General features: G+C 41.5%; 1 protein-coding gene across 7 annotated transcripts in view; it reads left to right on the forward strand.

The window, feature by feature from the left end:
• POFUT3 (protein O-fucosyltransferase 3) overlaps window positions 1–12,385 on the forward strand; it is a 288,699-nt gene that overhangs the window by 78,806 nt on the left and 197,508 nt on the right. The gene's annotated exons all lie outside the window — the stretch shown is intronic.

A 12,385-nucleotide genomic window follows, 5' to 3' on the forward strand; every position in this document is an offset into this window, starting at 1 on the left:
GGTTTCGGCATGTTGGGCAGTCTGGTCTTGAACTCCCGACCTCAAGTGATTCACCCGTCTCGGCCTCCCAAAGCTCGGGGATTACAGGTGAGCCACCTTGCCCAGCCTTAACCCATTTTTCAGAATTTGCGTTTTGCACCACAAAGTGGAATAATTGGGAGAATATTGGACTGACTGGATATACACAATGGACTAATACCATGTGATCATTACCCAAAATAGGGTAGCTTTATATGCATCAATATAGAAGTATTTCCATGGTAGTTACACGGGTAATACCAGGTTTCTAACAGTGCATATGTTTTCATGTATGTGAAAAGATTTTCCTTAATTATAAAAATATTTATTTTCGTTTTTAAATTTGAACATCTCTGAAATCAACATGTATTTTGCAACTGATAGCCTCCTGCTCATTTTTGTCAGCTAAGCAGCAGCTGTGATATAGTATGAATACCTGAGTGGACATGAACTGGGTTGCTCTTCCATCTGGAATGACGGGGCAACTTCAGCCCTTTGATGCTTCCATCAACACACCATTTAATGACCGTTTGGCAAAAGAATATGAGTCTAGGCCAGGCGTGGTGACTTACGCCTGTAATCCCAGCACTTTGGGAGGCTGAGGCGGGTGGATCACCTGAGTTCAGGAGTTTGAGACCAGCCTGGCCAACATAGTGAAACCCTCTCTATAGTAAAAATACAAAAATTAGCCAGGCATTGTGGTGGACATCTGTAATATCAGCTACTCGGGAGGCTGAGGCAGGAGAATCACTTGAACTTGGGAGGCGGAGGTTGCAGTGAGCCGAGATCACACCACTGTACTCCAGCCTGGGCAACAGACCTAGACTCCGTCTCAAAACAAAAACAAAAACAAAAACAAACCCAGAAACAATATGAGTCTAGTTGGTGTTCGAAAACTTTCTTTGACAACTTTTAGTAATATTAAGAAAGCATCAACATTAAAACTTGAAGATGGGTGTCAGTGGCTTGGAGGCAAATCTCAGAGATGAGAGCAGCGCGCTCCTAACCAGCGCTGTATCGCTAACGATCTTAATGTTAAGAGCAAAATATTGTATAGAAAAACACAGACATCAAACATGGAAAATGTGATTCACAAGAGCTATGATCTGAAGAAGTTTTGATACTTTAGCCAATTTAACTTACATTTTTTCTAAGTATCCACAAGAGTGATAAATAATAAAAATCTATAAGTAAATTTAAAAGAGGTCTTTCAGTAACTATAAATACAATTTCTAGGTATAAGAAAGCATTATATCATAGTTTAATTGGATATACTTCCCCTCCCTCCCTTCCTTTCTTTCTTTATTCCTCATTTCTTCCTTCTTTCATCCATCCATCCCTCCATTTAATTTAATTTAATTTACACATTTATTTAGTTTTTGAAGACAGAGTCTCAGTTTGTCATCCAGGCTGGAGTACAGTGGAGTGATCTTGCCTCACTGCAACCTCTGCCTCCTGGGTTCAAGTGATTCTTGTGCCTCAGCTTCCCGAGTAGCTGGGACTATAGGTGTGCACCTGGTGAATGTTTTCTATTTTTAGTAGAGATGCGGTCTCACCATCTTGGCCAGGCTGATCTCAAACTGCTGGCCTCAGGTGATCCATCTACCTCTGCCTCCCAAAGTGCTGGGATTACAGGTGTGAGCTGCCATACCTGGCCACCTCCAACCTTTAATTTTTTTATTTTATTTTTTTATGATCTTAACAAAGGGAACTTTAACAAAGGGAAGGGACCTAGATGGCTGGGACGTGGGGAAGACGACTTACTTTTCCCATACAGGTATTGATCGATTTACAACCTATGCAACTTACGACCATTTGACTTTACGACTACAATTGCTAGCCACGACTGCTCCGTGTCTGGCAGCGCAAACGTTGCCCAGCTGGGTGTACGACAGTGCGGACCAGCTTCCGGCAGCACTACCATCTCCACGTGCACCATTTCAACTGTTATCCCAGACTCGGTACAGCAATTTGTGTTTTGTGTCTTGGATATTTTTCATCAAACCCCTCCCAAGATGTCTACCAAGAGGAAATTGTCTTTGTCTACGCCTCAGCCTGCCAAGAAGGAAAGAAAGGCCATTGATCTGGACACGAAAATGAAGGTAATTAAGCAGTACGAAGGAGGCAAGAAAGTGAATGTGATCGCACGTGATACGAAGTTATCACACTCGACTGTGTCGATGATTTTGAAAGATAAAGAATTTGTGAAGCTGTGAAAGGTTTTGCACCTATGCGATCAACAGTTAAAACAAAGCAACGAAGCGGGCCCATCCACGAAATGGAGAAATTGCTATATATTTGGATGAAAGATCAAATTAAAAAATGGACACCATTAAGTCTTTTTACTGTGCAGATGAAGGCGAGAAGTCTATTTCAGACTCTGAAGGAGCGTGCTGGAGAAGATTACAGTCAAGAATTTGTAGCAAGCACTGGCTGGTTCCAGAGATTGAAGAAAAGATTCCAAATGCATAGTGTTCGAGTGACTGGAGAAGCAGCGAGTGCGGATGAGGAAGGAGCACTTAAGTTTGTTGATAGTCTGGATGAATTAATTACAGATGAGGGATATCTAGCAGAACAGATTTTCAGTGTTGATGAACTTACAAATGAAGAGCTAATCGAACTGCAAGAAGAAAGAGGGCGGAAGAGGAAAGAAGAGAAGCAGAGAAAGAAGAGGAGGAGCCGGAAAGAAAGTTCACCCCTAAGGGATTATCAGACAGTTTATTTTTACTGAACAAACTTCTTATACATTTCGAAGCAATGGACCCAAACATCGAATGATTTGCAAGGTTTGAACGGATGGCGCACCATGTGTTTCGTCCGTATCGTGAAATTTATGAAGAAAAAAAGAAACATTCAATTCAGACAAAGCTCACCATGTTTATGAAAAAACCAACTCCAGTAACCCCAACTGCTGCCTCAGATGACGACGTCAACGATCCGCAGCCAAGCACCAGCGGCCAATAAAATGTTTTGTACATGTTTATATATTTTGATATGTTTTGCAATTGGGAAAACGTTTCCTATGGTATTTTTTACACCTGTATTTTGTATTTTTATATGCACCCGTATTTTGTAATTTTGTATGGTTTTTCAAATATTAAACCAGTTGTACTGGTAATGCAGTGTTTTACTTAAACCTGACGAATGTAAAAATAAGAAACAAAATGGTGTAGAGATGATACAAATGGCATAAAATGAACAAAGAAAATTATGATATATAACAATGAAAGAAAATTATGATAAAATATGACTTAAAGATTTTTATGACATCATTTCACAGAACCGTACATATAGCCTACTCAACTTACGACCAAATCGTGTTACGACTGGTCTGTCGGAACCAATCGTGGTCGTAAGTCGAGCACTCGCTGTATAGTCTTTTGTTCACTTTACTTTTATTTTTATCAAAGCTATATGTGTTCCACGTTTCAATAGCGAATGGGTATCTTCTCAGATTACTACTTTCAGGTAGGTGCAGTGGCTCACGCCTGTAATCCCAACACTTCGGGAGGCTGAAGGAGGCGGATCACCTGAGGTCAGGAGTTCAAGACCAGCCCGACAAACAAAGTGAAACCCCATCTCTACAAAAAATAATTAGCTGGTAGTGGTGGCGTGCACCTGTAGTCCCAGCTACTGGGGAGGCTGAGGTGGGAGGATTGCTTGAACCCAGTAGGGAGGTTGCAGTAAGCTGAGATTGCACAGCTGCATTCCAGCCTGGGGACTCTGTTTAAAAAAAAAAAAAAAAAAAAAAGAGTACTTTCAATAATTTTTTTGACTCTTGGTTTTTATCATCAGGTCTCTAAATAACATGCTGATATTAGTATTTCATGATTTTTCACTATTAAGCATTATCATTGACTCCCTATGCTGGAAGATGAGGAATCACTCTTTTAACCCTCTCCTGTTCAACACGTGCACACTCATCCTTTCTATATCCCCCGTCCACTTATAATTTATTATCATGTTTGATGGATCAACATTCCCTGTTTACATTGTTATGACTATGCAAATAATATTCATAGATGAACCAGAGAGCACACTGCTTACTTTTCTTATTTGCCCTGAGTTAATAATTGTGTAATTGACTCTCAACTTTTATAATTGTTGGGTTTTCTATGTACCTATCAGTAATTGAGCCCCAAACTCTGATCAGTCAGAAGTAATTACTCCCTGGGGAGGAAGGCAGCACATCACACTGCCATGTGTGTACCTATGCAACAATCTTGCATGTTCTTCACATGTACCCCAAAACCTAAAATGCAATTTTAAAAAAATTGAAAAAAAAGATAATAATAATAATAATAATTAATCCTGTCTCCCACCATGGCCATTGCATTTTTGTTAGTCTAGATTGAATACTGGCTAATGGTTTAACATTTACATTCATAATCCTAATATACCTTGGGGCTTATTTTGTTCATCTCTGAAGTCCCAGAGTTCTCAGCTTAATGCTTTTCAAATAACAGGACTCAGTAAAACCTTGCTTTTTAGAAATGTCTGTGCTTCTTTGAGTTAGTAATATTGTCTTCTGTCTGCAGATATGTTGACTGCTATAGAAAGCACTTTAGGAGGTCGAGGTGGGTTGCATCACTTGAGCTCAGGAGGTTGAGAGAAGCCTGGGGAACATAGTAAGGACCCTGTCTCAATCAGTCAGTCAATCCAATTTTAGTAATTAACCAACTAAGCAGAGTGTGATACATCTAGATGTAGCCTTTAATAACCAAGAATAAGAGGTGGTCACACACCCTCTAGAGAGTTACGTAGCCTCATCATGAAAGTTTCATGTCAGTTCTGCAGAACGTTCTGGGACTCCCACCTGGCTTTGCCAACCCCTTAAGACCATCTCGGCCCATTTCCTTGAGGGAAGGGGAGTGCCTTAAACTGCTGCTACTCCTCTGTTTTCAGCTTGCTCTTCCCACAGCCTCTCCTCTTCCCAACACCTACTTCTCACTTTTTCTAATTATTGAAAGAAACGGAAGTTTGTTTTGTGGTAGGATATTGAAGTTGTCAGAAGTACTCTAATTGGCTTTAAGCTTATTCTAGGAAGTTCTAACAGGGAGGTAGCACTATTCATAGTTATCTCAAACACTAGATGTTGTTTGAGCTTTGTGAAACAAACAATTTAATCCAAAGCAGGAAATGAGAAAAAAACTCAGTGGGGTCACTGCAAGTTTAGTTACAGCTGAGGTGATTAACAATGGTTGTAATTTATGAACTATTACTACTCATTGCAATAGTCATATTTTGCCAATTGTTTCATGAGCTTTAACATCCTGTGGCTGTGGTTTTCACTTCAGTTGGGTAAAAGGCTCTGTAGCAAAATCTTCTAACAAAAAGAAAGTCTTTATCTCTGTTTAATTGCCAAGAAACCCAGTGGAGAGGATTTGTAATTTGAGATAAAATTAGAATGTAGTCAGTGTTTCTAGAGACCTTCACCCCCAGCTGATTATTCTTTGGAGTTACCTGGGTCTCAGTATTCTGTATATTTTAATTCTTAGCTCAGAGAAGGAATTTACAGCACAGTACAACATATTGAATGGGGAATGTGTTTTTGGTTTCAGATATTTTCATGGTTTCTTTCTTAAAAGGAGTCTCATCTTCTGATTTTGTATCTTTCCTTCTTAAATAAAAGATTTGCATTTTTCTTTTGCATTATCACCAGATGGATGAAGAGAAGGGAAAATAGAAGCCTAGGATGGTGGTAGCAAGGGGATAGAACCAAGAAACATAATATTTTTAGAAAAATCAGGGAGCAAGACCGCAAGAGAAATCTTGCAGCAAAACTTGGGATAATCAGTTGTGATCAGATGGAAGTTCCAAGCTTTTGAAATGGACCTCTGTATTAATCCTATTCTGATAGGAAAATTATTCTAGGTGTTTCACATAGTGGGAATGTATTACAGGAATTGGTTACAAAGGGGCTGAAGGGCTGGTGGAGCAAAAGACAGGAGGAGAAGTTTACATAGAATGAGTAACTGCAGGAAATCCCTGCTCTGGCATTGCCCAGAGTGTGGGCCAGTGGGTCTCTGAGGCTCCACTGTTGCAGTTGAGTTAACCAGAGAACTCTCTAGCCAGTACTCCCAGGTTATTGTCATTGCTACTATCGCTGTCACTACTGTCTGCCCAGCTCATGTCACCACTGCCACTACTCCTTGATGCCACAGCTGATCTTATCACAGGCGTGGCTTGTTAACTCAGCCACCATGCTCAAACCCCTTGCAGGAGGGGGAGGATGCAGGTGAGCAGATGCAGGAACTGGGGCAAGTGCTTTTGGGCACCTGCAGGAACAATTCCTGTACCAGCCCATGGCAGTGTCTAGGGGCTGCCTGTGACCTCTGGAGCCCCAAAGGGCGTGTGTTACAATAAGTGCTCTTTTAACATTTGTTCTCCATGGACAGGTAAATGTTCAGCAGCTCAGTGGAGATTCAGTATGACAGCCTCTTGCACCTACACCTAGGTCCTTGTTTGGTGCCCAAGAGGAATGAGGTCACATGGACTTGAAGGACGGTGAATGTGGAGATTTTATTGAGCTGTGGAAGTGGCTCTTGGTGGGATGGGGAGCTGGAGAGGGGATGGAGCGGGAAGATAATCTTCCCCTGGAGTTTGGCTGGGGACAATCGAACTCCTCTATGACTGTCCTGGGCCCAACTCCTCTCTGACCATCCCTGGCCAAATTCCTCTCTGACTGTAGTCTCTGATATCCAGCTGCCTCTCCTCTCTATGTTCAGACGCTCCTTCTCTTCTCTCCTTTTCTACTCTGTTCCTCTGCTCCTCTGCCAGTGGAGCTTGGGGTTTTTATAGGCACAGGATAGCAGGTGGGGTGGGCCAAAAGGCAACATTCTGGTGGAAAGCAGGGATGTAAATTTCTCATTTAGAGCCAAGGGTCCAGGCTTGAGGGTAGAACCCTCACCAGGGACTCCACCCTCTTCTTCCCAATATTTCCTTGGCTCCAGTCTCCACCTTCAGTTTTCCTATAGTGCTCCCAGTTGTAGCACCTAATTGTAAGCCAGTTGTCCAGGGAGCCTGAGGAGTGAAGTTTGCAGGGTTTCATTCAGCTCTATACAATAAGGAACATAGCACAGAAGGGCGAGCATGGAGCTGAGCAACTGACAAGTCAGGGACTCGTGTAGCCTCCTCTTAAAAAAAATACTAAGCTGACTCTGTGCTCTTTATGAACCCAGGTTTGGCTGAGAGTACTGTAATCTTGGGCAAAAGACTGATGTACTAATAAGGCTAGTGTTTTAAATCCCAAAGGCAGGTGTGTTGGGGGACATTGATGTATCTGGAAGAAATTTTTCTCCACCGGAAAGGAGGTCTCTGCTTTAAGTTCTTTGCTTTAGAGATGAGTTTATATGAAGCACTGGTACACTGACACATTTTGGTGGAGATTTTCTTTTTAAGAGCAAAACCTTTCATGTATATCATATTTTATTTCTTATAGGAATTTGGCATTGGTATTTTGAAATCATTCCAGGGAAAATATGAATGGAAAAAACAACTTTATCTGCTGGCATAGTGTTGGTTCAGCATGTGAAGGGTAAGGGGCTACTCAGGTCTGGGGCAGTGTTGCTGAGTGGCAGGTCCTTATGTAATCTGGAGTCGGTCTGGACATTGTGGGTAGTCAGGACATGAGTGAACTTCCACCCTCACTCCAAAGAAGAGGAAATGAGTTTCACTTGCGGGGGCCATGAGCAGATGGACAGGAAGGTTTGAGGGATTATGTGAGGGTTGGTCAGCAAGCAAGGGAGAATCCTCTCTTTCTCCCTTTTTATACCATTCCAGGTCCCAAGAAGAATCACCACCTTTGGCAGAAAACAATGGTAATTTTTTTTATTTGTATTTTTTTGAGAAAAGACCACGCTCTGTCACCCAGGCTGGAGTGCAGTGGATCAAATGATCCTCCTACCTCAGTCTCCTGAGGATTTGGGATTCTAGGTGTGCACCACCACATCCAGCTAGTTAAGAAAATTTTTTTTTGTGGACAGGGTCTCACTATGTTGCCCAGGTTGGCCTTGAACTCCTAGGTTCAAGCAATCCTCCTGCCTTAGCCTCACGAAAGGACACACAGTTTTATGGTAGAGATTATTTTTAAAAACGAATTGCCTTTGGAGAGCGTTCGGCAGGAACACTTTTACCTTTGGAGAGCATTCTGTAGGAACACTTCTATTTTCCAAATTAAGGCAGGCTGGGCTTTCCGCATCATTAGCGTGCTAAAGCTGGCTAGCATTTCTGTGGGGGTACTTGCAAGTACCAAGAGTCAGTTACTCGTTCCAGGGAATCAACATTGCAGCAGGGCCAATCATCCCTCCCGTCTTTTCTTATTTGCTGGTCTGACGTTCTTGTACCCACCTGGGGTTTTCAGCTCTAGATGAGTGATTCACACTTCATTAGTAAAGTGAGTTTAATAATATATGTTGCCTTCTGTTTTCACCAATTTGTGTGGGAGTAATGATAGAAGAGGACATGCCCCTGCAGAAGGAGAGGGGCACATAAACACGTCCCAGAAAGTATGTCGCTCTCAGGCTTCTCTGCTATTTCAGATCGAGTCTCCATCGTCAGCAATCTGGCACCCTGTGCCACCATCCATTTTATTCCATTTGTATTCCAAGTTGCAATTCCCTTCACAATGCACATTAGCGCTAAAGATCTATTTAGCTGTTGTTTAAAGGAACGAATACATTTGTCAGAATTCAGTAAACATGAAATAATCCAGAGGAATGAAAGTTTGAATCTGAAGTTGTTAAATGTAAGAGCAGTGAACATGACTAGAAAACTAGTGAGCTAGTTGCACATAAGTTAGTCACATTTTTATGGATTTACCATACGTGAATTGATTTCCATTTCTCCATAGACTCCAGTTCCAACTCCTTTTATAGTAGGCATTGTGCTGGAGTCGGGGAGAGATAAATAACTCAGTTTGTTTCTGAGCCACATACAATACCTTTTAGAAATTGCTCAATATTGACATTTATGTTCTAGGCTGTCATATCCCCACTGAAGTAGTTTATGTTGGTCATGGTTCTTTTTTTGTTTTGTTTTTTTGAGGCAGAGTCTCACTCTATTGCCCAGGCTAGAGTGCAGTGGTGTAATCTCAGCTCACTGCAGCCTCTGCCTCCCAAGTCAAGTGATTCTCTTGCCTCAGCCTCCTGAGTAGCTGGGATTACAGGTGCATGCCGCCACGCCCAGCTAATTTTCATATTTTTTGTAGAAACAGCATTTCACCATGTTGGCCAGGCTGGTCTCAAACTCCTGACCTCAGGTGATTCACTGCTTTGGCCCCCCAAAGTGCTGGGAGCCATCATGCCTAGCCAGATTGGCCATGGTTGTCATTTCAGTATTCTTTAGCGTTTACCATCCGAAGCTCTAGGCTTGGGAGATAATGACCTATTTTTGGTGTTTTTGTTTGTTTTTTGAGACAGAGTCTTGCTTTGTCACTCAGGCTGGAACTCAGTAGTGCGATCTTGGCTCACTGCAACCTCTGCCTCCCAGATTCATGTGATTCTTCTGCCTCAGCCTCCCGAGTAGCTGTGATTACAGCCATGTACCACCATGTGTGGCTAATTTTTGTATTTTTAGTGAGACAGGGTTTCACCATGTTGGCCAGGTTGGTCTCGAACCCCTGACCTCAAGTAATCCACCTGCCTCGGACTCCCAAAGTGCTGGGATTATAATGCTGGGATTATAGGTGTGAGCCATTGTGCCTGGCCTAAATGAAATATTTTTAATCTTCTCCAGAGAAGTTTAGTTTGAAAGAATATAACAATCTAACAGAAAACCTATGTTAGCATGATCATGCACCTGCATGTGTATGTGTGGTTGTGTTTTGTGTGGATGTATCTCAGGGAGGTTACCAGGAAATGCTTTTATAGATAGCAAACATGGAAAATATTTTTGGAACGCTAGGTCCCTTTAGCTTTCCTCTCTTTTAAGAAGCATCTCCCACTGTTAAAGGCAGCTGCTCCCTGCAGACTAAACATCATTCAGATGAATGCAGGAGACTGTCTCATTTTCATTTTTAAAATGGCATGTTGCTTCTTCATGCATGCATATGAATAGATTCTGCAGGCATTTTTGGCCACTATAGATTGTATGCGTGAGGGATCTCAGCCTCCTTTCCCCTTCCTTCCCACATGGAAATTCTCATGGCAGCACAGCTGAGTGAGCCTGAAAGCCTGCGTCTCCTAGTTGTCATGAGTGATGGCCTCATACCTAGTGCAGGTTTGGATAGGTCCTGTTCCTATTACTAGCACAACCTTAAGGCACCTACATAGTGGCCATAAGAATCTAGCCTTTAGCTCCTCCTCCTCTTTCCTGATGTAGACCAGCAGAGATGGGACTTGAGCCCTGTCCATTCTCTGAAGTCCCTGAGGTAGGCTTTGTGTCTTTCTGCCTCCCAGCTCTGCATCTGGGCTCTTTGCTGAAGTGCACACCTGCTGAGCCAGGTTAAGAATCTTCCATGTGCCACTTAGCAGGCAGCAACAGACTGTGACTTGTGTTTGAGTCACTCACTCAAAACCCCTGTGCCTGATCCATCCAGTTAATTCTGGACTCACTTTTGTTTTAATCATATCCTCTTTTATCTCTAATCTCATACGGATCCCTGCTTCTGATTCTTGTGGATTGGTCTCTAGTACTTTCTCTCCCAGGTAAATGCCCTTGATTGTCTATTATGCCATAGGCGGCAACTTTCTGTTTCTACTCAATTTTATACGTTCTGGTTTCTATCATTGGCCACTGGACCAGCTTCGACCCTTTTTGAACAGCAACTATCGTACTTCAATGCAGTCAGTTGCCTTTCTTACATTCTCTTTCGTATCCTCATGTTTCTCTATCTTAATGATGATTAACCTCTGCCAGCCATCCAACTCTATATGCCATTAGAGTTCAGGTGTATGGATGAGTATTCTTTTTGAAGCCTAAGATCAAATATTGCAAATGCCAATAAACAAGGATAAGCCCATTTTTACATGTTAGTAATTCATTGCCGAGGATTGAGAATCAAAGTCTATTATCAAAACAGAGGCAATTTCTTCAGCAATTTCACTGTGCTTAGTATATGTCCTCTGACATAATCTTATCTGATCTTTGTATAAAAGCCTTTCTTGATTAATTGATTTCTCATTGATGTACTGTTGGCACCAAAGAGTTTATTTGTGGGAGTGCACACTAGCAGTAAATAATTAATTTTTATGAGCTCTGCCAGAAAACGTTGATAAAGTCTTGTTTTGGCGTAAGTATATATTTGGTATTTTCTTTTCTGGTGGGTATTGGAAGATGGATTTTTTCCTATTTCCTTACATTTATTTTTTTAAAAACTCAACGGTCTACAAAATCATCCATGTCAGGAATACTTCAGAAAATGTGTATTACCTATTGTGTTATTGTCTTAGTTCTTCTTTATCTGTTATTGAAATAAGTTCTCCCTGATCGGATCTCCACCCACAGTCAGGAAACAATCGCTTACCACATCCATCACTTCTGTCTGCACATCATCATGTTTCAGAGGTTTTTCAATTAATCCTGTGGAAGCTAGGGTCACCCATAATTGTAATCCTGTTAGGCCTTCTTTATTTCTCGATGTGCTTGTTAATTCCTGTCCATCCTGCAGTGGTCTGTAACATAGTGCTATTATCAGCTCTTTCGTCTTTAAAAGCCTCTTGTCTACCATTTTGACTAAGATTGATTAACTGCACTTTGCTGAAATCGATCATTTTGGATTTAAAAAAATCTATCCTGTGTATTTCTTCTGGCTACTTTTGCATAATTTTGCTTTTTTTTTTTTTTTTTTTTTTTGCAATTAATCAACCTGCCAACCTGGTTGCTTTCCTTTTCTGGCTTCCTTTCTCTTGCTCTTTTCTTTTTAAAGGACTATCTTTATCTCTTTATTTCTCCTGTCTTCTTGTAGAGAAGAAAAGCCCGTTGCAGGAGGCAGTGGAATAAATTCTCCTTTAGAACCTGGCCAGACATGACTCCCATTTCCTTTTTCATAATATGAGAAATGATAGTTGGTGATCCTCTCCCTAAGTAGTTTTTGGGGCGAAAGCCTCGTGACTGACTGCCCGGCGCTTTGCAGTGACACTGTAACATGCTCTCTCTCTATATATAAACTCAAGTGTCTGCAACATCATCCATGTCAGGAATACTTAAGAAATTGTATATTACCTGTTGTGTTATTGTCTTAGTTCTTCTTTCTCAGTTATTGAAATAAGTTCTCCCTGATTGGGGTCTCCCCGTATATGTGTGTGTGTGTGTGTGTGTGTGTGTGTGTGTGTGTGTGTGTGTATATATATATATATGTATATATTTGTGTTTGTGTGTGTGTGTGTATATATATGTATGTGTGCGTGCATATGTATGTATGTGTGTG

The sequence above is a fragment of the Saimiri boliviensis genome, chromosome 13 (assembly GCF_048565385.1).
Source record: "Saimiri boliviensis isolate mSaiBol1 chromosome 13, mSaiBol1.pri, whole genome shotgun sequence".
In the NCBI taxonomy this organism is placed as follows: Eukaryota; Metazoa; Chordata; class Mammalia; order Primates; family Cebidae; genus Saimiri; species Saimiri boliviensis.